Below are 24,447 nucleotides of genomic sequence, written 5' to 3' on the forward strand. Positions count from 1 at the left end.
AGGCATGTAGGGTGGGAGGTATAGGAAGAGAGTGTTCCCAGCAGAAGGAACAGCACGGAGAAAGGAAAGCCTAAGGAAGGACCATGGAGCACCTAGGAAACGTGAAGAGCTAAGTACAGCTGGAGCATAGGGAACAGAAGAGTGGGCAGGGGGAGGCGCATCCGCTGGGGTCAGAGAGGCAGGCTGGTCTCGAGGGGCCTTGTAAGCCCTGAGATGCCGTTGGAACTTGATCCCAAATCCTTGAAAAGGTTTAAGCCGGGGAGTGGCACGATCAAACGTGGGCTTTTAAAAAGGCCACGCGGGCTGCAGCTGCAAGCGGACTGGATTCAGCCCAAGGTTAATTTTTTCCACTTGGTTTCCTGCAATCAGGTTCAGGGAGATGGGGATGTGTTGAAATTCTGCCGCTTGGTAGTTGCGGCTGTCCTTGAATATGAACAGATCTGGGGCCAATCTCACTGCTCCTCCCCTAAGCCCGGCCCCCCCCCCCCCCCCCCCCCCCGGCCCCAGCCAGCGTTTTGATCCAGGTGCCATATTTCTGATGAATGTCAAAGGCAGGCTTGAAGAGGAAAGAGGAAATGGTTAGTCCCTTACACGCCAGGTCAATTCACTGAAGGTCAAGTCTCCAAATGATGAGTCAGATCTTCACATGAATTTGCCTTGTTTACCAACGTACCTGTTTCTTAATTGTTCATAATGCTTACATTAATTTTTTTGGACGGAATTATTTTTAGCAGATTTAAAAGACTTTCATGAAATATGAGTTGATGAGTTTGAAGTTGCACTTTGGTTTAGTCTCAGCTAGTTTTAGTGTAGCCTCGCTGTATCTCTGTGACCAAAGTTCGCCCTATTCCAGATGTTGCTGTGTTTGGGGTCAGCGCCTTTGGGGAATGAGCATTTCATAGATATTGCAAGTGAGAAGGGACGCATTTTGGATGACAAGGATTTTATGAATGGTAGAGCACGTTTCTCTATCCTGAGACTTTTTATTCTAGTTCGCTGCCTTGTGTATATTTTTCTTAATTCACAGATTTGTAAGTCGGCTAGTACGAATAAATATTTTTTCCTACATTTCAAGTACTCAAGAAGGGATTAGTGTCTGAAATGTGAGTCACACACCAAACTGGAATTCAGCTGAGTTGAATGGACAAATCTGTCGCAAAAAAGCTGGGGTGAAGCATCTGTGGCCCACCTTTTTTTTTTTTTTAATTTTTTAATGTTTATTTTTGACACAGAGAGAGACAGAGCATGAGCGGGGGAGGGGCAGAGAGAGAGGGAGACACAGAATCCGAAGTGGGCTCCAGGCTCTGAGCTGTCAGCACAGAGCCCGACGCGGGGCTCGAACTCACAGACCGCGAGATCATGACCTGAGTCAAAGTCAGACACTCAATCGACTGAGCCACCCAGGCGCCCCGTCTGTGGCACACCTTGAAGCTCCATCCAAACTACGACTTCGCCAGCCAGCAGGTAATCCTCAGAGGCATCCGAAACCACTTCATAGAACATAATTTATTAAATTGTAAACGTTAATTACGTCTTATTTTATTTTGGTTCTTACAGTAGAGCAAATTGAGTTAGTCATTCTCATAAAACATTGTCATCATTGACTCCTACAAGGTGGCTCTTACATTTTGGTTTATGTTAAAATTCCCCCTTCATCTCCAACCTCCACTCCCATTCCCTGTCTCCGTGGGACTCAGTGTGATGTATTTGTTCTATGTCCTTAAAATGCGTGTACCCGCAGTACAGTTTTGGATATTTTAAATTTACATACCTCCAATGGTGCTGTCAATCTCCTTCTGTGTCTTACTCTGTGTTTTAAAGCTGTATCCCTGTTGATGCTTGTACGTTTGGGTCATTGCCTCCAACTGCTGTTTAGTATTCCATAGGATACATCTGGCTCCTTTTACTAACCATACCTTAACAATGGACCTCTAGGTTGTCCCCAGCTCTCCTCTAGCCTAAACAATTTTCTGATCCATGCCCTCATACGTGTGCCCTTACAGAGGGAGGAGAGCATTTTTTTCTGGGTATACACCCAGGAGGGAGATTACTGCATCATAGGGCATACGCACCTGCAAGGTCACTAAGTACCACCAGCTCGCTTTCCTGAGTGGCTGACTCATTCACACAACCGCCAGAAGCAGGGCTGGGATCGGGGTCAGGGGAGTGGGGCAAAATTTAAGGGAGTGCCAACAAGCTTAGTAATTAAGACAATATTTCAATGCAATTTTTAAAATATGTATTTATTTATTTTGAGAGAGAGGGGAGGGACAGAGAGAAGGGGAGAGAATCCGCAGCAGGCCCCGTGCTCGGCCCGATGCGGAGCTCAATCTCGAACGTGGAGATCCTGACCGGAGTCCAAATCAAGAGTCGGATGTTTTACTGACCGAGCCACCTAGGCGCCCCTGCAATATTTTCAAAAATCCAAATTAATGCAAAATGTCTGATGAACAAAATATCAAAAGTTGAAAAATAAAGATAACATCCAACCCTACATTTGCATGCCTCTCAGATCCCCCCCCCCCCCCCCCGGGAAATGAGGAACTTGGTCCTTCAGCTGTTGGGGACAGGGCTGGAATCCAGCTCATCTGTCAGCCCTCTTTAGGAGTGTTCTCAGCTGGAAAAACTACCAGTGATCGATCATCCAATTAAGGGGACGTGAATGACTGGTCCTCTTACCTCCATCCTGGGTCAACTGTGAAGGGTCACCCTAGGTTCAGGGTTCCCTGCAGGGCTGGCTGAGGCTTTCTTTGGGACAGCAGCACCATCCCCCCTGCCACCTATTGGTCCCACCAGCACGTTCTAATAAATGTCTTGCATGTTAGTTAGCCTTAAGCGGAGAGTTCGTTGCCTGGAGATTCCAACTTGTGTCATTTGCCAATATTTGGCATCCTCCCAGATGGTATTTGCTATCCTGCTGTATGTAAAGTAGGATCTCAGCGCTTAAAAAATTTGCATTGCTTTGATTATTAGTGGATTTGAACATCTCTTTGTATGGTTTTCAGCCATGGGGGCTTTCCTTTCTGCGAACTGCCCATTTTTACCATTTACACTAGAAACGTTTTAATATAAAACTGTTGATAAACTGATAATTTGGTGAGCTGACCACTTCAGCGGTTTTGTTTTAGCAATCTGGCTTTCAGCAAATTAGTTTTCAGTGGATTCCGCTGAGACTTTTTGGTTAACTGAAGAAATTGGTGAATTAAGTGACTTGGTCATTTGGCAAATTGGATTTTGGTGGATTGACTTTGGGTAAAATGGTTCTTGGTGAATTGGCCTGTCTTTACTAAGGACTTCTGCAAGGCTGGCTCTCCTTAATGACACGCCTTGAGAACTTTCCATAAGGCCTGTTGATTTCCACAATGATGAGGAGAACACATGTGGAAGACCTCTGGCTCTTATAATCAAGAATCCCACTGTTTCCCTCCTATGTGCCATTCTGCTCGTATCAGGTTGCTGTGCTCCCCTGCCCAGTATCCTTCAGTAGTTTCCCTCCCCTCTCTGACAGCACGAGGTGCCCTTCGTCATGTGACCTTGTCCATCTATTTTCACTCCTTCTCCCTGCCAGCGGTAACACACTTAGTATTGCCTACGTTCTTCCAACTCAGCTGTCCCTCAGACCCAACATGGTCCTCTCCCATTCCAGAAAAACAGTCAGAAAGGGCTGGTGACAGCTTTTGTTATCATTTATTGCCTCACGTTCTCTCCTCAACCTATTCCTGATGGAGTCCACTCCCAACGCCCAACAGAGACTCCTTTTGTGAAATGCTCAATGGCCTCCATGAGGTGGAATCCATTCGTCACTGCTGGCAACCTGCCTAACCCTTTGGTAGTAAACCTTCACCACACTGTTTGCTCCTCTTAAAACAGTCTCAGCTCTTGGCCTCAGTGACACCACACTCTTCCCAGTTTTTCCTTCGTATATCCCCGGATCTTCTTCCCATTTGTGGACATCTCCTTCTCCACTCAATCTCTAAACGTAGGAGCTCTCCAGGGCTTGAGGCTGGGTGCCTTTTCCTTCTCCAACTGGTAAGACCATGGTATTCCATCAGATTTCCTAGGGAGGGAGAGAATCTTAGCCCATCTTATGGAACGCCACGGTCTCTATAATATCTTTATGTATCATTCACTCTCTCGCCAGGCCAAGCCCATTCCCACATGGGGGGCTGCTGTGTCAGTTGTTTCTCCAGCCCCGAACACTTTGCCCCACCTTGGCCTGCCTGGCTCCTTCGTGTCATTCAGACACGATTTTAAATGTCATCTCCTCCAACAGACCTTCTCCGACTATCCAACTTGGCTTAGCTGTTCAGTCACTCCATAACAAACACATCATGCTGTTTTAACATTCTGCAGAGCACTTAGGATTTCCCCCCCCTTTTTTTCTACTTATTTCTTTACTGTCTACCCCAGAGAGAATATAAATCCCCATGTCAGTATAGATTTTATATGTCTTGTTAGGCAAGCAATCCATCGATCAATCTACTTTAAAACTCTTTGACGCATACAGTTTGATATCATGGACGTTCCACTTAGGCCACATGCAGCTGTATTTCAGGTTACTGGCATTTGCATCAGAAATGCACCGTCTGGGGAAGACCAGCAAGCATTCTTTTTTTCTTTTTTCTTTTTTTCAGTTTATTTATTTATTTTGAGAGAGAGAGAGCGTGCGCGCGCACAAGTGAGGGAGGGGCAGAGAGAAGGAGAGACAGAATCCCACGCGGGCTCCATGCCATCAGCGTGGAGCCTGATGCCAGGCTCAAACTTACAAACTGTGAGATCATGACCTGAGCCGAGATCAAGAGTCAGATGCTTACATGACTGCACCACCCAGGCGCCCCAGACCAGCAAGCGTTCTAATCTGGAATTCTATATTCTATACCCTAGAGCAGCTCTGTCCAGTAGAAATATAATGGAAGCCACATATTTAGTATTAACTTCGCTAACAGCCACTTTTAAAAAGTTAAGAAACAGGTTGGGGCGCCTGAGTGGCTCAGTTGGTTAAGCGGCCGACTTCAGCTCAGGTCATGATCTCGGGGTCGGTGAGTTCGAGCCCCGCGTCGGGTTCTGTGCTGACAGCTCAGAGCCTGGAGCCTGTTTCAGATTCTGTGTCTCCCTCTCTCTGACCCTCCCCTGTTCATGCTCTGTCTCTCTCTGTCTCAAAAAATAAATGAACGTTAAAAAAAAATTTAAAAAAAAAAGTTAAGAAACAGGTGAAATTAACTTTGGTAATATATTTTACTGAAGCCAATATATACAAAATATCGCTTCAACAAGTAACGAACATAAAGTTACTAATAAGATCTTTTGGTTTGTTTTGTACTGAGTCTTCCAATTCTGGTGTGTGTTTTACATTATGTGACATCTCCGTTCGGCCCCGGCTGACGTGCTCCCATAGCCCATGTGGCTAATGGCCCCCATCCTGGTCAGTCTAGCCTAGAGAGTTTACCAGAAGTGCCTCCGGTAGCTAGATCCTAATCCATCCTTCAGGTTGCGCATATTTGCGTAGTGAACGCCCCACTTTTTTTTTTTTTTCCATTGGTGAAATTGATGGCTTCTTACATAGCAGGATGAAAATAGAAAATGGACTTTTGGGGGGTGAAATTTAAAGGTATTAAAGAAATGTGGATTGGCCAAAACGTTCCAGAGGCATTTCCACTCGGGCAGGTACAGAGCATATGTGTTAGGGGGTCTAGAGCTTGCGTTTGGAAGATGACACTTGAAGCTGAATTCCTGAATGATCCTGTGTCCAGCCACTGGCTTAGGAGGATTTATGGTTGCCTGATGCCAACTCCAAGGCTGACAGAATCCTCCCTCTGGAAAGTGGTTCTCTCTACCTGAATGGTAACTCTCATGCAAGTGTGGGTTCTAGCACACAAAGCACGTAAAAGATGGAGAGCTGCCATTTTATTTACCCGCCAGACAGGAAATGCTTTGTGCTTTCTCGTTAATTAACATTTCTTCATTTTTAAATTGAGGTGTAATTAACATGTAACATCATATTGGTTTCAAGTGCACAGCATAACAATTCGATTTTTGTGCATGTTGTAAAATGATCACCACAATAAGTCTAGTTCACGTCTGTCACCATACATAGTTACAAAATCTTTTTTTCTCTTATGTGAGGACTTTTAAGATCTACTCTCTTAGCAACTTTCGAATGCTCAATGCAGTTTTATTAGGGATAGCCACTATGCTGTATATATGACATCCCCAAACTTATTTATTTTACGATTGGAATCTGATAACTTTTTGCCTCTTCCTCACCCATGTTATAAAGCCCCCAACTCTCCTGCCTCTGGCAGCCATCAATCTGTTCTTTGCATAAGTTCGGGGGCTTTGTTTGCTTTGTTTTTCAGATTCTACACATAGGTGAGGATATTTCTTTAACAAGTGCTGTATGTTTGGCAGATTTTGTTTTGAGACTTGCCTTCGTGGTAGTGGTAAAACTGGAAGAGTCGCTAACTCCTACCTGCCTCAAACTTCTTCAGCAGCAATCACTTCGCAAACTGAATTTCAGAGTCGTTTTTGACCCACTGGGTTTGGGTCAGTTCACGGCACCCTATAATCCTCTCAGCAAACCTCTTCTCAGCCATAAACTCTCAGCCGAAGCTGAGCCTCCTTCCAAGGTGTCTTCAGCCTCCTTCCCTGTGGCCCCCGTTGCACCTTTTCCAAAGGCCCTCTGTATTGCAATTATTTTTATGTAACTACGCATATTATATTGCAATTACTTTTATGTATGTGTCCCTCACTGGACTGTTAAGTCCTCCAAGGGCAAGGGTCCTGTCTTTTCATCTTTGTGTAACTAGCAAACCCAAATCAATGCTCTGCTCTCAATGTGCATTCAGTAATCATTTGCTGGATGAATGAACTAATGAACCACAGACTATATTCCATTTAATGCCAAGGAAACGCGCAACACGGAATGGAGACATGAGATCTGTCCTGCCTCAGTGCCTTGTAATCGAAGTAAAGCAATTAACAGATAAGAGGGGGATCAGAGATGGCCTGAGGTGACAGAAAATGGCAGAAGTTGGTAGCAGTTTTAATTTCTCCATTAATGAGGGTGGTGGGGCTTTATTTATTTATTTATTTATTTTAATCCATCATCTGACTGCCTTTAGCTAATTCAGTCTTTTCCATCTTTAGGTTGACTAACTGTGGATCTTGGTTGTGATTGTCTTTATTAGCCTGGTAATGACTTTATTGGGTTTGGGGGTCATTAATCGCCTGTAAATGTTTGTAAGTTTGACAAACGGATGCAAAATATTCCCCTTCATTCAAAATTTGATCTAAAAATTAATTATATTACCTTTTTTTGCCTCAGGGTTTGTATATTTTCACATCAAAAGGTACACTTTATTTTAAATGAAGTGATTTTTATGACCTTCCTCTGAAAATTTAAGAAGGGCACTTGTTGTTTTAATCTAGGTAATTATATCTGTGGTTTTGAATTAGCTCTTATTTTTGGAGGCGCTGCTTGCCTACAGCATTTTGCTGTCCCTGTGTCTTCTGAATCTAGTCACAGTTTGTCATGATGTCCGTGCCTTTTAGCTTTTAATTCCCTCCGGAGACCCAGCTATAAAGCCAGACCTTTTAAAAACTTTGTCACATGCTTCCGCTTTCAGCAAAGTGTACATTCTGTGGCTTTTTTTTTTTTTTTGAAGCTACCCTCCTTTTTCTTTTTTTCCTCTGACACTGATGCCTATGTTCCCCTGAAGGAAATTCTTCCTCTCAGCTTCACTAACTCCTGTTACTTCTGGTAGCCCACTCTGATGCAGGAACGAAAGAATTACAACCACCAGAAAAAGAATGGAGAGAAGAAAAGACAGCCCATCAGGAGGCTATTCAGAGTATTGGCCTCAAACTGGAAGCTTCTGATTTGCAATTAGAAGCCCTGTGGCCAAGGCATGTCCTTCCCATCGTGATACTTTGGCTAGTCTCGTGGGTAAGGAGCATATGACTCCTTGAAAAGTATAGATCAGGAAACTTTATGAAATTACTCTGATGTTTAAAACCAGGAACCCACAAAGCACACGCGCGCGCACGCGCACACACACACACACAAACTAGCAAACTGCAAATAATCATGTTTATTCAATGAAAGGAAAAATGTGACAGCCATAGTGATCCGTCCTATTCATCGTGCTCTCTACTTGAGTGAAACTTAAAATATAAAGAGTAACTGGGTTTTGTTTGTTTACTGGTTGGCAGATTGGACTTCCGCAGATCTTAGGTTTTTGCTCTTGGTGCTAACAGAATCACAGAAACTTAATGCTGGGATGCCCTGGCTGGCAGCTAGGCATTGAGGTCAATGGTCATCAAGCTGAGAGTTCATGGAAGCAAATGGTTCAGAGACGTCACAAATGTTTGATTCAAACTTCGTTTATAAATATTGGTAAACCATTTAAACACCTAAGCCTTTAAAAAATTACACATACACCCAAATGTGCAATCTGCCCTATTTAACACATCGGAGACCATGGAATAATGCATGCTCTAGATTAGTGCTATATATATTGTGCACTCAGAATAACCCTAATTGACTAATAGTCAATTGACTGATGGTCAAAGAAATATTTGACTATGTATTTGATTATTTAACTAAAAGCCATTTAATAATATCTTCCTCATCGTGTTTTTATGATGAATAAGTGAGAAGATACGCTTATTGAGTATAGTAGAGGAGACATGGTAAGCATTTGATATATATATATATATATATATATATATATATATATATATATATATTAGCTATTATTAATTCTCACAAACATTCCTGTAAGGGGTACTTGTACCCCCGGTACATTACCTGTAATTCGCTTTAAAATATTTCAGTGTAGCATGTGTTAACTTTAATATGTATCTGGAGGTGTTAGTTAACATTTTTAGTTCTTAAATGAAAATATACAATCCAGGGGGGTTAGTTAGCATTCTAAAGACTCTAATTCAAAACTCAAGCCCCACTCTCATTATTTCTGATCGACACCAGAAGGCTTTCTAATGAGCATAATGGATGTTAGAAGTGATATTTCATTGGAGAATTGAATAGTGTTCAAGAACGAGTGATTCGACTAGAAACACTGAATAGGCACTACTACCCTTGAATGTATAGGAAACAGGAACCCAGCTAGCCACATAGCCCATAACCTTTGAATGGTAACCTATACTTAGAATTCAACTTTCTTCTGGATATAGCCATTTAATGGAGGACTGACCGACTAGAAGGTTAGCCGAGTCCTGCTGCAAGAATATGGCTGCACTTGCTCGAATGGAAGCTTTCATGTAGGGTGCTTTCAAAGTATTTAAAAGGGCAGAGAATTGGCATTTCCTGAGCTTACCTAAAATAAGATTGAATGACTATTTAACAAGCGCTTGCACATTTAGCAGAACTTGGTGACTGCAACATAATTCCTGTGTCCAGAATCCCACAGGAGAGACCTAGTGGAGGTTACGTCTATCTTCCCAAAAGAACGTCAGAGTTGTAAACGAGCAGATTGGCTTGGCCAGTTCATGACAGTCCTCGCTTATAAAGCTGAGGCTTCAAAGCGTGTAAACCCCTTACTCAGGGTGAATGAATTAGTTATCGGTGGAGCTGAGCTACTTGGTGTCACAGTTGATGTTCTTAACGACCGTGTTCTGCCACCCCTCAGAAGAAGAATATGTTGAGTAACTGCCATGTGATGATCCGATCATATCATAGATTGTTTTAGCAGTTTCTTCAGGCTTTGGGAACTTCTCGTCTGACTTCTGTGTTACGATAAGGCAGGCGTGTGGTTGTTAGATAGTGTTAATGATTCAGACTTCACACAAAACGTCCTGATCTTCTCTTCAACTCCTGGATTAGTCCAACTGAAGGGTATCCAGAGATATCAAAGAGGACAGTAAAGACACTGCACCGTTTACAATACTGCGCACCAAAAACAACATAAAAATATAATTTGGATGCTGAGGCTGATATCACATGATTCTGTCATTCATAGCTTCAGATGTCGATTTTTTTTTTTATCTCCAATAAACAGCCTCACTGTTCTCATGGATGACTTTATAACAAGCAGATGTTCCACAACTGAAATTATAAAATAATAGCGTGGGTCTGGATTCAAATCTCAGTGTTAATTATTCCAGTTGTATGAGATTCAGTAAGCAGTTCAACCTCTCTGAACTTTGGCTTAGTAATGGAAAGCTTCCTGCGAGGATGAAGGGAACCAAAATATGGGAAGCACTTAGTGTACTTTGGGCACACGACTTCAACAAATGGAAACTACAGTTTTTATTACTCTTCTCACCATCATTTGGATTTTTCTAGTCCCATGTTCCATCTACAGCAAGAGTATCCTCTCTACCAGTCTTGGCCTATAATCGCCAAGCTTCCTTGAATACTCCCAGCGATGTGGAGAATCATTGCCTCTTATTCCACTGAATCTACATCTACTCCTGGAAAATTTCCACCTTCTGGTTCTAGTTCTGCCTCCCGCACAGGAAATCTACCTCTTACATTCACAAAGCAGCCCTTTAGCTATTGAAAATGACATCTTCCCATGAGAGGGAAAGGTCAGCCAAAGACAACAACCGGAGTTTGGCTTGTCCTGCCTGATCACAGAGAGCAGGCTACATAGAACTTGCCTGGGGCATAAACCCGCTTCCAACCCAGGCAGGCTGATTATACACCACTAACCAGAGTTCTCAAAATATGCACACTGGAAGCAAGGTGCTGAGCGGCTTTCTGGGGAGGGCAATGTGCAAAGTCAGGGAAATCCTTTTTCCTTTTGTGATTTGGAGACAGCGTGTCCTCAAGAGCCTGAAATAAACGCAAACGGCCTGGGGATAATTAACATTCTAGTAATTGCTACAGCACATCACGGTCTGTGGCGGGCTAGGCACACATTCTCGTTTCGTAAGTGAAGCATGGAGGCTGAGAGAGGTGACGTAGCCCACACGGATGTACGTGTGGGAGCCGTGCTGGGCTTCCAACCCCGTCTTGCTGAGTCCAAAGCCTACATTCTTATCTCCTTCGCAATAATGAGTCTCTGGAAGCATCTCAGTGATGTCTCCTGCTAGCTCCTTTCAGCTTGAAAGAGTAGAATCCTGCCTCAGAGCTGTTACTTTCCAAACACACCAAACATTCACATTTTACCACTACATTTAGCAGACCTGAGGTTTTAATCAATAATTTTCTACCTTCAAATGTGGTAAAGGAATGGTCTGCATATTATGTCTTCTTCGGCTCCTCAAAAATCAAATTTCCACTGGGGCTGGAAAAGATACTGGGAACTATAGGATATTGGTATAATTCCTGAGCCGGCGCCCCTGCACGAATTTGTTCAAACTGCCCCTGTGCTCCGGCAACTTCCATGGCAGTTGTCGGTTAACGCGTTTGCCTTCAAAGCAAAAAAGAGGTAAAGAAATCTTGGGGATTCTGAGGACTTGTAATGTTCCAATAATTCTTTTTTTATTAAACATTTTTAAAAAAATTTTTTTTAATGTTTATTTTTGAGACAGAGAGAGACAGAGCATGAACAGGGGAGGGGCAGAGAGACAGGGAGACACAGAATTGGAAGCAGGCTCCAGGCTCTGAACCGTCAGCCCAGAGCCCGATGCGAGGCTCGAACTCCCGGACCGTGAGATCGTGACCTGAGCTGAAGTCGGACGCTTAACCGACTGAGCCACCCAGGCGCCCCTATTAAACATTTTTTAATGTTTATTTATTTTGTGAGAGTGTGAGAGAGAGAGAGAGAGAGAGAGAGAGAGAGAAGGTGAGCAGGGGAGGGGCAGAGAGGGAGGGAGAGGGAGAGAATCCCAGGCAGACTCTGAGCCATCAGCTCAAAGCCGGAAATGGGGCTCAATCCCATGAACCACGAAATCTCGACCTGAGCCGAAACCAAGAGTCAGAGGCTTCATCGACTGAGTCATGCAGATCCCCCTGTTCCAATGATTCTTATTTTCAGAAGGAAACGTGGCAGAATACCGTGGTTAACAGTGTGGGCTCTGAAACTCAACAGTGGGTTTGCATCTCGGCCCTGACCACTTAGCAGCAGCATGACCTTGGATGTTTTGTTATTTCACTTCCCTGGGCCTTAGCTTCCTCGGCTTTTACAATCATCATAATCATAGCGGCATCGCTGTAAAGGGTTCCGGGAGCGTACAGCTCCTTGAACAAGGCCGAGCATGTCGTGTTTTATGAGGCTCTGCTTTTCCTTCTTTTACTCCAGAAAGGCAGAGACAATTGGATGGTTTGGGGTCAGCCAGCGGTACCTTGGAATGAACCTATGTGTCTGTGTAAATTAACTTTTCCCTGCAATGGGTGAAGGGAGCCCCCAAGGGAAGGAAGAGGCAGTTATGCGGTATTTAAAGAACCTAATCGGGAATTCTCACCTCTGGGGTGGTTGTTTAAAGCATTTCAAGTATTGTTAACAAAATCTACACCAGAAGGTTCATGAACTGGTGTTTAGGATGTAACACGATTTTTCCCCCACCGGTGACACGATTGTCGTTTAGGATAGGAGCTTGACTAAAAGCTTTCAGCAGGCCCCCTGCTGGGTGCCAGCTGGGTGGATCAGCCACCCATCTGAATGTCACAGAAAGTCTCCCAGGTTGCTGCTCAGCCAAAGTGAAGTCAGAAGGCCTGAGGACAAGAAGTGGCTTCCCTGCGCTGACGCGAACAGGCTGTGTGACCGTTTTGTGCCTGTCTGCTGGTAATGCCAACACTTTTATAAGGCGCCGGTCTGGTCCAGGTAGGCTTGCCCTGTAATACACCATCTTGCTATGTGGTGGGTTGGGGGAGATTGGAAAAGAGGAGATTGACGACTTTCATCCATCTCAATGGCCAAGAGTGACTAATGCTTACCAGAATAACCAGCAACTGTTGAATGACCAAACTGGCGTAGGTCGATTCCCACCAATTAGTTACCTCACGAAAAGAGCACAGCATAGTGCTTGACACTCGCCTGTCCCTGTCCTCTGAATCCTGCCATTCTTTCAAAAAATTTTAATATTTTTTTATTTTTGAGAGAGAGAGAAGGAGAAAGAGAGACAGAGCGTGAGCAGGGGAGGAGCAGAGAGAGAGAGAGAGGGAGATACAAAATCCAAAGCAGGCTCCAGGCTCTGAGCTGGCAGCCCAGAGCCCGACGCGGGGCTCGAACTCACGAACTACGAGATCATGACCTGAGCCGAAGTCGGACGCTTAACCGACCGAGCCACCCAGGCGCCCCTGAACCCTGCCATTCTGATCAGAAAGCAAGACAGTAGGCTCACAACCAATTTGTTCATTTATTCAACAAAGACTTACCGAGTGTCCACAATGTACCAGGCGCTGTCCTAGGTGCTGGCGATATATGTAGTGTCCAAAAGAGATGACTATGCTGCCCTACCCGCAGCTCACATTCCGGACAGGCGGATGGAGACAACGAATCCGGAGCTCACAATCCGGAGCTCACAATCCGGAGCTCACAATCCAGAGCTCACAATCCGGAGCTCACAATCCAGAGCTCACAATCCGGAGCTCACAATCCGGACAGGCGGATGGACACAATGAACCCGGAGCTCACATTGGACACAATGAATCCGGAGCTCACATTGGACACAATGAACCCGGAGCTCACATTCCGGACAGGCGGATGGACACAACGAACCAGGCAAATAGTAGTGGCTGCTGTCCCTCTCCCACCTCCTGGTCCTGCGTTAGTGCCGGAGAGCTAGCTTTGCAAGGTGGAGACAGGAGATATCCTGAGGAAGCTACTTTCTCATAAGCAGTGACAGGGGTCGAGGTAATGGCTTGTCCCGGTGCTTCAGACCAATTCTCCAATGTACACGTGCAGTGAACAAACAAGAAACAAGCAAAGAATCCTGCCCTAAGAAAAAAAAAATCAAAACCAAAATCAGGGATGAACAATCAGCTCAGCCCTGACCTAGCCCAGCTCTTAAACGTCTCCTCACTGTTTTCTCGGATTTCAACCTGCTTTAGATTCAAGAGCTTGTTTAGTTTTGTTCTTTCCTTGGCCTCCCCTCCCCAGAGGCGGGGAGCACCCCGAGCCCTTGCTTCCCCGCCTTCCCGGGTAAGTGACTTCTGTTCTCCCAGGGACTGCCTTGCTCCTCCCCTCATTGTTAGGCACAGCTCCTGGGTCTCCATTTTTCCAATATTCTAGGATTATGCCTTTGTCTTTTATAATCCCGTCTCCTTTCTCCTTTAGTAATTGCATTCACACTCATCCAATAATAAAAATAAAAAGGGAGAGTAAGTTAGGGTTTAAGTGTATGACCCAGAAAAAAAAAAAAGGCATTTTGGTGTTAATCCAAGCACAGCCGAGGCTTGCTTTAGGAACTGTATGATCTGGACTTTTGAATTTAGGAAACAGATTAATCATACTACCATTATTCATATCACAAAGCTATTGCAATTGTACTGGTGGGAGTATTATATCCATAACAAAAGGCAGCGAGGTACAACATTTTAAATAATGAGCCCTTGGAACACTTAAAGGAGGATTTGATTTATGCATATTTTACTTACAAATCTTGGATATTTTATCAGTCTACTATTGAAATATGAAAGCAAAAGCTACAAAAATAGTCTCAAGTGGTCAGAACCTCTTTGGGGTTAACCATCGTCTCATGTGATAATTAACAATGATCTTAGGTATTAACATACACAGAACCTTCACACCATTACTTACTGACTTTAGTGATGGAACATTTATCTAGCTTCCAACTAGCTAGATAAATTATTTTTTCTAGTTTGTGGAGAATGTGTAGGTCCCCCCCCCCCCCCCCCCCCCCCCAGAGTATAAGACTAGGTCACTTATGGGGTGCCTGGGTGGCTCAGTCGGTTAAGCATCCGACTTCGGCTCAGGTCATGATCTCGCGGTCCGTGAGTTCGAGCCCCGCGTCGGGCTCTGTGCTGACAGCTCAGAGCCTGGAACCTGTTTCTGATTCTCTGTCTCCCTCTCTCTCTGCCCCTCCCCCACTCATTCTCTGTCTTCTCTCCTTCAAAAATAAATAAACATTAAAAAAAAAAGACTAGGTCACTTACAATCTAGCCATGATGATAAACCATATGTACAGAGAAGGTTAGTCAAGATCTCAAGGACGATACGGTAAGTGCCAACTGAGAGGCGAAGCCAGATCCGTGATATGCCTGTCTTAGGGAAGATTGATTGACAGGCAAGGCAGATAAATTCACTCCATGTTAGTGTCTGGATTACCTTAATTACTGCAAATCATTTTTGCCCCTTCTTAGCCCTTCCTCTGTATCTTTACTCTTTTTAATTTATTTAAGTAGATCATACGCACACGGCAACGTATCGTAATGGTTCAGAAATATACAGTGAAATAAGTCCTTGTGAGGACGTATCTTGATCCGATAGCAACAGTGAAGGTCAACTGTTCACCCCAGAAAATAAACCAGGAGGGTTTATCAGGAGACCCTTCGTGGAACTTTTACATGAAATTGTAATTATACCACATATCGAACGGGGAAGAAAAACTTCCTCCAGCTCTGGACATAGTAGTAATCAAACTTTCAATGGCAGGGCTGACACGAACTCAACCTGAGAGACAATTCCAGTATATGTGCTTTGTAGCTGGTTGCCGCGGTTACAGTAACATCTAACAATCATCCGTATTAATAATTTAAGCTCTTATAATTAGAACTGGACTGTACCGCAAAATAATAAAGTCATGTTGAAATACAGCGAAAATTTAGTCTTCCTCCACCCTCTTTCATTCCATCACTTCTGTCGCTTGTATCCCCAGAGATAACCACACTCACCCAGCGCCTTGTGTGTCCATCCAGAGTAGTTCTGTACAGATACAAACATCCACGAGTGACAGCGGATTCTACGTACTTGCCTAGACCTTACTTTTTTAACTTAAAGACTTATCTTGGAGGGGCGTCTGAGTGGCTCAGTTGGTTAAAAGATCGACTCTTGATTTCAGCTCATGTCACGACCTCATGGTTTGTGAGTTCGAGCCCTATGCTGGGCTCCGCCCTAACAGCACAGAGCCTGCTTGGAATTCTCTCTCTCCTTGTTTCTCTTCCCCTCCCCTTTTCTCTCTCTCTCTCTCAAAATAAATAAATAAACTTAAAAAAAAAGAATTGTCTTTGAGATCATCTTGTTTCAGTAGAGATAGGCCTGCCTCGTTCTTCTTTACAGCTGCATCGTATTTCAGTGCGTGGGTCCTACCATCATTTGTGCCATTTCTTTGTACCAATCACCTCTTGATGACCGTTTAGGTAGTTTCTCAGTGTGCAAATTTAATCTTTATTTTTAATGGTCTTCACTGAAGTATAGGGAACTCAGTTAAGATGGAAAAATATCAAGTGTTCATTCAGTTCAATGACTTTTGATGACTGTCTACACCACCCAAAATGAAAAACAGAATATTTCCATCTCCCCAGACAGTGCTTTGTTCCTTTGCACTCAGTCTCCTCTACCCCACACCTGTTCTGATGACTGTCATCATAAATGATGGACGTTTGTCCATTCTTAGATGTCAAAGATTGGAATCCACACAGGGTACACTCTCTGTGTTAGACTTCTTTTTTAAAAAAAATTTAATGTTTATTTATTTATTTTTGTATGTGTGTGTGTGTGAGAGAGAGAGAGAGAGAGAGAGAGTGAGCAGGGGAGGGGCAGAGAGAGAGGGAGACAGAATTCCAAACAGGGTCTGTGCCGTCAGCACAGAGCCCAGTGTGGGGCTTGAACCCACGAACCGTGAGATCGTGACCTGGTCCAAAACCAAGAGCTGGACGCTTAACCGACGGAGCCACCCAAGCACCCCTCTGTGTTAGACTTCTTGCACTCAGCATCATATTTTTGATTTTTGCCCATGTTGCTTGCAGGTTTATTCTTAATTTATATAACTAGTCTAAATAAATATTTTGTTTGTGCTCTGGGAATTTGGGGGGTTACAAATGCTAATTAACTCATTAACTAATGAATCTTATCAAAAGATGGGTTGAAACTTTGAAATGGTTAAACAAAGACTTGAAGGGAATCGTGAATTAATAGCAATTTTCATTTTAGAAGATCCCAGGATATTAGGTGACTCTAAGCTTGGTGTGTGTCAATTCTTCAATATGGAACAAAAAAGCTGATGAGGTTTTCTGAGATTCCATGATTTTAAACCATTCCCCTTTTAAGTGCTTTACTTCCTGAATTTTTTTTAAAATTTTTTAATGTTTATTCATTTACGAGAGACAGAGACAGAGCATAAGCAGGGGAGAGGCAAAGAGAGAGGGACACACAGAATCTGAAGCAGGCTCCAGGCTCTGAGCTGTCAGTGCAGAGCCTGATGCGGGGCTTGAACCCACGGACCGCGAGATCATGACCTGAGCCAAAGTTAGCCGCTTAACTGACTGAGCCACCAAGATCTTGTTTTTTTTGTTTTAATTTTTTTAACGTTTATGTATTTTTGAGACAGAGAGAGACAGAGCATAAACAGGGGAGGGTCAGAGAGAGAGGGAGACACAGAATCCGGAACAGGCTCCAGGCTCTGAGCGTCAGCACAGTGCCTCATGCGGGGCTCAAACTCACAAACCGCGAGATCATGACCTGAGCTGAAGTCGAACGCTTAACTGACTGAGCCACCCAGGCGTCCCTTAATTTCTGTTTTTGTTTTTTTGTTTTTTTTTTAATATTTACTTATTTTGGGAGAACGTACCAACAGGGGAGGGGCAGAGAGAGGGAGACAGGGGATCTGAAGTGGGCTCTACCCTGACAGGCTGACAGCAGCGAGCCCAATGTGGGGCTCGAACTCACGAACTGCAAGGTCATGACCTGAGCCAAAGTCGGACACTCAACCGACTGAACCACCCAAATGCCCTGGTTTCCTTAATTTCTCTAATGTGTTCTGAGTTTTTTGCATGATGGCAATAACAGTCATAGTATATGCAATGTTACTGGAGATGTACACACGGAAAATGTAAGAAACTGGAATGAATGCCCAACCAACTCAAGACTGACTGTGGTTGACACCCCTCTTGCCTACAGGAAAGCCATCATTCTCCTCATTTGCTTAATTTCCCTCGCCTTTGGGAGTAAAGGCCCCAGAGGCTGAATCAAGCATATTAAGGAGGGCAGAAGTGAAAGAGGAAGGGCCTGATGCTATTGAGTAGTTAAACACAATCCTAACTGCTTCACAGACATTTTTTTTTGTTGTTGGTGGTAATATTTAAAATTTATTTCATTTTTCAAAGCCGGGTTTATCGAGCTACGATTTACATAGGTAAAACTCCCCCTATTTATTGGTGGTGAATTTCTCAAAACTAAAAAATGGCTACTATGCTGTTTATCATAAATTGCTTTTTTTTTTTTTTATGCCAGTAGCAAAGCTATAGGACAGTTTCAGCCCATTTACATTCTGGAGAATATAAAACCAGTTTTGGCATTTTTTAAATGTTTATTTATTTATTTATTTTGAGAGAGAGAGAGAGAGAGAGAATGAGTGGGGGAGGGCAGAGTGAGAGGAGAGAGAGATTCTCAAGCAGGCTTTGTACTATCAGTGTCCCGACGCGGGGCTCGATCCCACAAACCATGAGATCGTGCCCTGAGCTGAAATTAAGAGTTGGAAGCTTAACTGACTGAGCCAGCCAGGAGCCCCCCAGTTTCAGCATCTTGAAGTTCGGAAAGAAGCTGAACTCTGTAGCCTGTGTACCATTAGGCTGCTTTTGGCTGCAAGTAACAGGAAGTATTGATGTGAAACTGACTAAAACAATGAGAAAGGGACTCATCTTGCAGGAATGAGTCCATAGTTGCATAGGCCTCAGATGCAGTATATTCTGAGGCTCAGTGGAATCTCAGGACACTGGACTCCATACGTTCATGCTTTCATTCTGTCTACAGCTTTAGCTTTAGCCTAAGGCAATTTCACTCCTGGTTGCCATTTCATTGCTGGTGACAATCTGGAGTACTTGTCCCCTTGTTTGGGTGCACCAAAGGTGAAAGTCGAAGAAGCCTTCTCTTGCATCTGATCGGGCACTATAGGACTCACACCCTGGACCCAGTCACCAGACATTGGCTTAGAATAAATAGGATCGGGGCAGACAACTGATCAGAAATTAGAGTCCTGTTAGAGAGGACAAAGAGGGAACTGGATTGGAGTGTAACAAAATCAGCATTTACTACAGGGCTGTGTGGACCTTGAGGCTGCTGAGGTCTTATTTGGTAAGTTAGTTATTGCCTCGTTAATACTTACAATATTCAGGTGGCCTGAGAGGATTAGCAGAGCTCTCCAAAATGGTTAACTCTCTGGAAGTGCTTTCATGCTCTGGAAAAAAAGTCTTCACTGAAAAACTTTTATTATGTCCCGGGTGCCTGGGTGGCGCAGTCGGTTAAGCGTCCGACTTCAGCCAGGTCACGATCTCGTGGTCCGTGAGTTTGAGCCCCGCGTCAGGCTCTGGGCTGATGGCTCGGAGCCTGAAGCCTGTTTCCAATTCTGTGTCTCCCTCTCTCTCTGTCCCTCCCCCGTTCATGCTCTGTCTCTCTCTGTCCCCCCCCCAAAAAAAAAAAAAAAAAACACGTTGAAAAAAAAATTAAAAAAAAAAACAACTTTTATTATGTCCCACAGGAGGGATTCTCAGCCTTGGATCCTTTCTGGATTACTTTTATCTTGCATAACCACAAGTATAACTTACAGTTGTCAAGAAGTTCTCAAGAGAAGCTCACAAAATTTATTTTAATTAAAATTTTTTTTAATGTTCATTTATTTTTGATAGAGAGACCAAGCGCGAATGGGGGAGGGGCAGAGAGAGAGGGAGACAGAATCTGAAGGAGCCTCCAGGCTCCGAGCTGTCAGCACAGAGCCCGACTCGGGGCTCAAACCCACGAACCGTGAGATCATGACCTGAGCTGAAGTCGGATGCCCAACCGACTGAGCCACCCAGGCGCCCCTTAATTTAAAAATACGTAGAAGAAATTAAGGTAATGCTTAAAAAAGCAAAGTCAGAAAACTGAAAGCAAGGGGAGAGATGGGGGCCGGGGGGCAGGAAATGCCACTTCAATCAAACATCTGAAAATGCTTATGCAGTACTAATGTGAAAACATGAAAATCACTTTAAATGGCTTTGAGCCAGGCAGAATTGAACCTCTGCCATTTGAATCTATATCACACTATAATCAAATTCTTTAAAGACCTCAAATTCCTTTGAGACCTATCTATAAATACTATTCCATGTCTGGAAAAAAAGACTGGGAGAAAACATATTCAAATGTTGATATTATCTCTGAGCAGGAAGTTTATGAATGATTATTATGTTCTTAACTTTTTTTGGTATTTTTAGATTTTTCACATTTTTTTCTTTGTTTTTAAGCTTATTTATGTATTTTGAGAGAAACTGGGGGGAGCGGCAGAGAAAGAGAGAGAGAGAGAGAGAGAGAGAGAGAGAGAGAGAGAGAGAGAGAATTTCAAGCAGGCTCCTTTCTGGCTCTGTCAGCATAGAGCCCAACGCAGGCTCGAACCCACGTACTGTGAGATCATGACCTGAGTGGAAACCAAGAGCTGGACGCTCAATGGACTCAGCCGCCCAGGTACTGCCCCTTTTTTTAATTTACTTTTTTAAAGTAAGCTTTACACCAAACGTGGGGTTTGAACTCACAACCCCAAGATGAAGATTCGGACAGTCTACTTGACTGAGCCATCCAGGCGGCCCAGCATTTTTCACCTTTTCTAAAATGAACATTATGTATCACTGTTTTCAATCAGAATGAAATATCATATTATAAAATACACAATGTTCGGTCCAGTTGCACAATGTAAAGACTAGATTTATAACTAGTGTAGAATACTTCATCTTTATTCCATTATTACTAACAGGTTACGGGTTCATAAGCCAGTATCAATCTCTGTGACCAAATATTCCATCAAAATACGATATCGGTTGGCTGCTTATATTAGAAGTGATTGCTCCAGGTGGCTTATGACAATTAAAGTGATCCCACTAGATCACTCTTCTCGACTAATCTCATCTTTTCCAAAACTTAGAGGCTCCGATGCCAGTCCTTTGTGACAATGATATTATATTTTGTGAAAAGATGAAACTGAGAGTACTACATTCCAAATAGCGAAGCAGAGGGGCACCCGGGTGGTTCAGTAGGTTAAGCATTTGACTCTTGGTTTCAGCCCAGGTTACGGTCTCAGGAATTCGTGGGTTTGGGCCCCTCATCGGGCTCTGCCACCACAGTGCGGAACCTGCTCTGTCTCTTTCAAAACAAACAACAACAACAAAACAAAACCACAAAACGAAAACAAAACAAAAAACCCAAATAGCTAAACAGAGTTCCCATCCCAGTAGCCAGAGGGCTCAATCTGATGACTATACCTGTTTGGTTTGATTTGCACAGAGTAATTTAAATATGAATTAGTTAGTCAACAGTCTTAAATTAGCAGATTTTATATAAAAGCTAACTGAGGGGATTCCTTGCAAAAGCAGAAGACTGAATTAGCCCCTAGGCAACCTTCTCCTGTAGCCAAGTCACTTATTGTCCCCTCACCCCTCCTCGTTCCCGTTCTTCTTGTTCTTCTTGTTCTTCGTTGTACGTGCTCCCCAGTTCGCCACAGTACCCGCCATGCCCTGTTGTAGTTCAGTCTGCCTGCTTCGCTCCTTTGCATTTTCCTGGAGGCGAGAGCCAAGAGTACTAGCTCTAGAGTCATACTGCCTACCTCTTAAGACTGGCTCCATTTCTTTAAAGCCTGTGTCTTTGCAAAGTTACCTCCCATGTGTCTAAATTTCCTCGCCGGTAAGCTGGGAAAATAGCAGTGCCTCCTTCAGGGGGTTCTAGCGAGAATTACGTGAGCTGGAACAAGTAAAATACTTAGAGCAGTGGCTTGGCCGACAGGAAGTGCTTGATATATGTCAGCCATTGTCAATGTTACAGGCAGCCACAGGAGGCATTTGAGTTTGATCCTTCTGAAGTTTGGGAATTACACCCTGCAGAAGGTAGAGGAGGCTGGGGGAGCGGGGCACAAGAGAAGGCTTTGAACTTGAGACGGGTGTGCAGAAACTTAGCTCCATCGTAATTGGAGAGATTGGAGTGTGATGTTAGTCGCTTGGGCTCTGAAATCGGGTGGACATAATTCTTTGCTTTGTCATTTACCAGCTATGTGCCCGAGAGAAGTTTTTTTTTTTTTTTTTTTTTAATTTTTTTTTTCAACGTTTTTTATTTATTTTTGGGACAGAGAGAGACAGAGCATGAACGGGGGAGGGGCAGAGAGAGAGGGAGACACAGAATCGGAAACAGGCTCCAGGCTCCGAGCCATCAGCCCAGAGCCTGACGCGGGGCTCGAACTCACGGACCGCGAGATCGTGACCTGGCTGAAGTCGGACGCTTAACCGACTGCGCCACCCAGGCGCCCCCGGAGAGAAGTTTTCTAAACTCTCTGAACTTGTTTCTCATCTGTAAAATGGGGATAATGACAAGGCCTATCCTGAGGCGTGTCTCATCCTGGATTCCCCTCAGAAAGCAAAGCCTGAGACAAGGGCTCTCCTGCAGAGAGTTTGTTTTGGGAAATGATCTCGGAAATAGGAGTGGGGGGCTGGAAATAGTATCACAGCGAGAGGAAAGACAGCACAAAGATGTGTTACTGAGCTGGACATTACCATGGGGGGCTGGACCTGAGTCCCGCTGAGACCCTCTAAAGGCAAAGTTGTTGAGGCAAAGTGTTGCCAGCTTACCCCTGTGGGAAGCAGTTTAGCTCAACAATGGCCGGAATAAAATATGGGCCAAGAGGATTGTAACTGGGGCCCAAGACATGGCTGCTGTAAAGGTCCCGTGGGTCTTTCCTTGTCAAAAGAATCTGCATTTTCTCCAATATCTTTTCTTTAGCTGCACGTGTCCAAATCTCCATGAGAACTTTCTCAGGGACAATTTAATTCGCCTTTGCTCAAGATGAATTACAGAAACGATAAGCTCTTTGCCATTTGATTCAGGACTATACAACATTAAAAGTTGGTTCACATAGGACATCTCCAAAAAATTAATATTTAGACTCAGATACCACAAAGTGGATATGCTTATCTGAACATTCCCTCTATAAAATTACCTTTAGAGGCACCTGGGTGGCTCAGTCAGTTAAGCATCTGACTCTTGATTTTGGCTCAGGTCATGATCTCACAGTTTGTAGCTTTGATCTCTGCCGGACTCCGTGCCGACAGTGTGGAGCCTGCTTGGAATTCTCTCTCCCTCTCTCTCTGCCCTTACCACACTTGTGCCATCTCTCTCTTGCTCTCTCTCTCTCTCTCTCTCAATAAGTAAACTTAAAAAATTTTTAAAAATTACCTTTAGAAGTGTTTCACATTTTCATGCTCAGGAAATCTAACTTGAGAGATTGCTCCCAAGATCCCATGGTCACTACTCTTTGCTCTGTGAACACGGCAAGGGCCTCTGGTCCAGGGCAGTAAGAGCAGTAAGGAGAGTAAAAGTATGGTGGGAAAAGACAGGATAAAATAGGCAGAGAGGGATAGGTTAGGTCCCGAGGTTCCTGGATGGGGAAAAACACATATTTTGGGACAATGCCGGGAGTGTCTGACCACAGCCAACTCCCTTGGGTCTAAGTTAGGTCTTAAAAATGTAACAGACCCCTCCAACTCCCCCTCAGGTTTCCCTCAGGAAGTTGACAAAAGACCTGACTAAAAACAAGTAATAGACCCTAAAACGTATGACCCACAGGCTACCAAAACCCTATAGCACAAAAGTCCCTTGCCTAGAGTCCGGGGGCCATTCACCTTCAAATGCCCCCTCTCTGTATAAAGAGAGGTCCATACTATTGCTACCTTCTATCTTACATTCGAATAAATGCTGCTCATTTTATTTTGTGCCTACCTCTTCATTCTTCGAAAGGGCGAGACAACGAACCCCCGGTATTGAGGTTAAGAATCCATGGAGGTTAAGAATCCTGCAACAAACGTGAAGAGTAAAAGCAGTCAAAGAGTTAAGTGTGATGTGGTAGGCTGGGAGCCCTGGTCTTGTTTCTATCACAAACTTGTTTTGTTCCTTCATCTCCCCAAGGCTTGTTTGTGAAATGCAGTATTTGGATCAAATGCCTCAAAAGATTCTTGATATGCAAAAGAATCAAGTTGGGGCCTTTGTCTGACATCACATATAAAAATTTACTCAAACTGTGGCACCCTGGCCGGCTCAGTCAGTAGAACACGTGACTCTTGATCTTGGGGTTGTGGGTTTGAGCCCCATGTTGGTGTAGAGATTATTTAAATTTCTTTTTTTTAACGTTTATTTATTTTTGAGACAGAGAGAGACAGAGCATGAACGGGGGAGGGTCAGAGAGAGGGAGACACAGAATCCGAAACAGGCTCCAGGCTCTGAGCTGTCAGCACAGAGCCCGACGCGGGGCTTGAACTCACGGACCGCGAGATCACGACCTAAGCCGAAGTCAGAGGCTTAACCGACTGAGCCACCCAGGCACCCCAAGATTATTTAAAAACAAACCCTTAAAAAC

The sequence above is a fragment of the Panthera pardus genome, unplaced genomic scaffold, assembly GCF_024362965.1.
Source record: "Panthera pardus isolate Hobbes unplaced genomic scaffold, ASM2436296v1 HiC_scaffold_13, whole genome shotgun sequence".
Taxonomy (NCBI): Eukaryota; Metazoa; Chordata; class Mammalia; order Carnivora; family Felidae; genus Panthera; species Panthera pardus.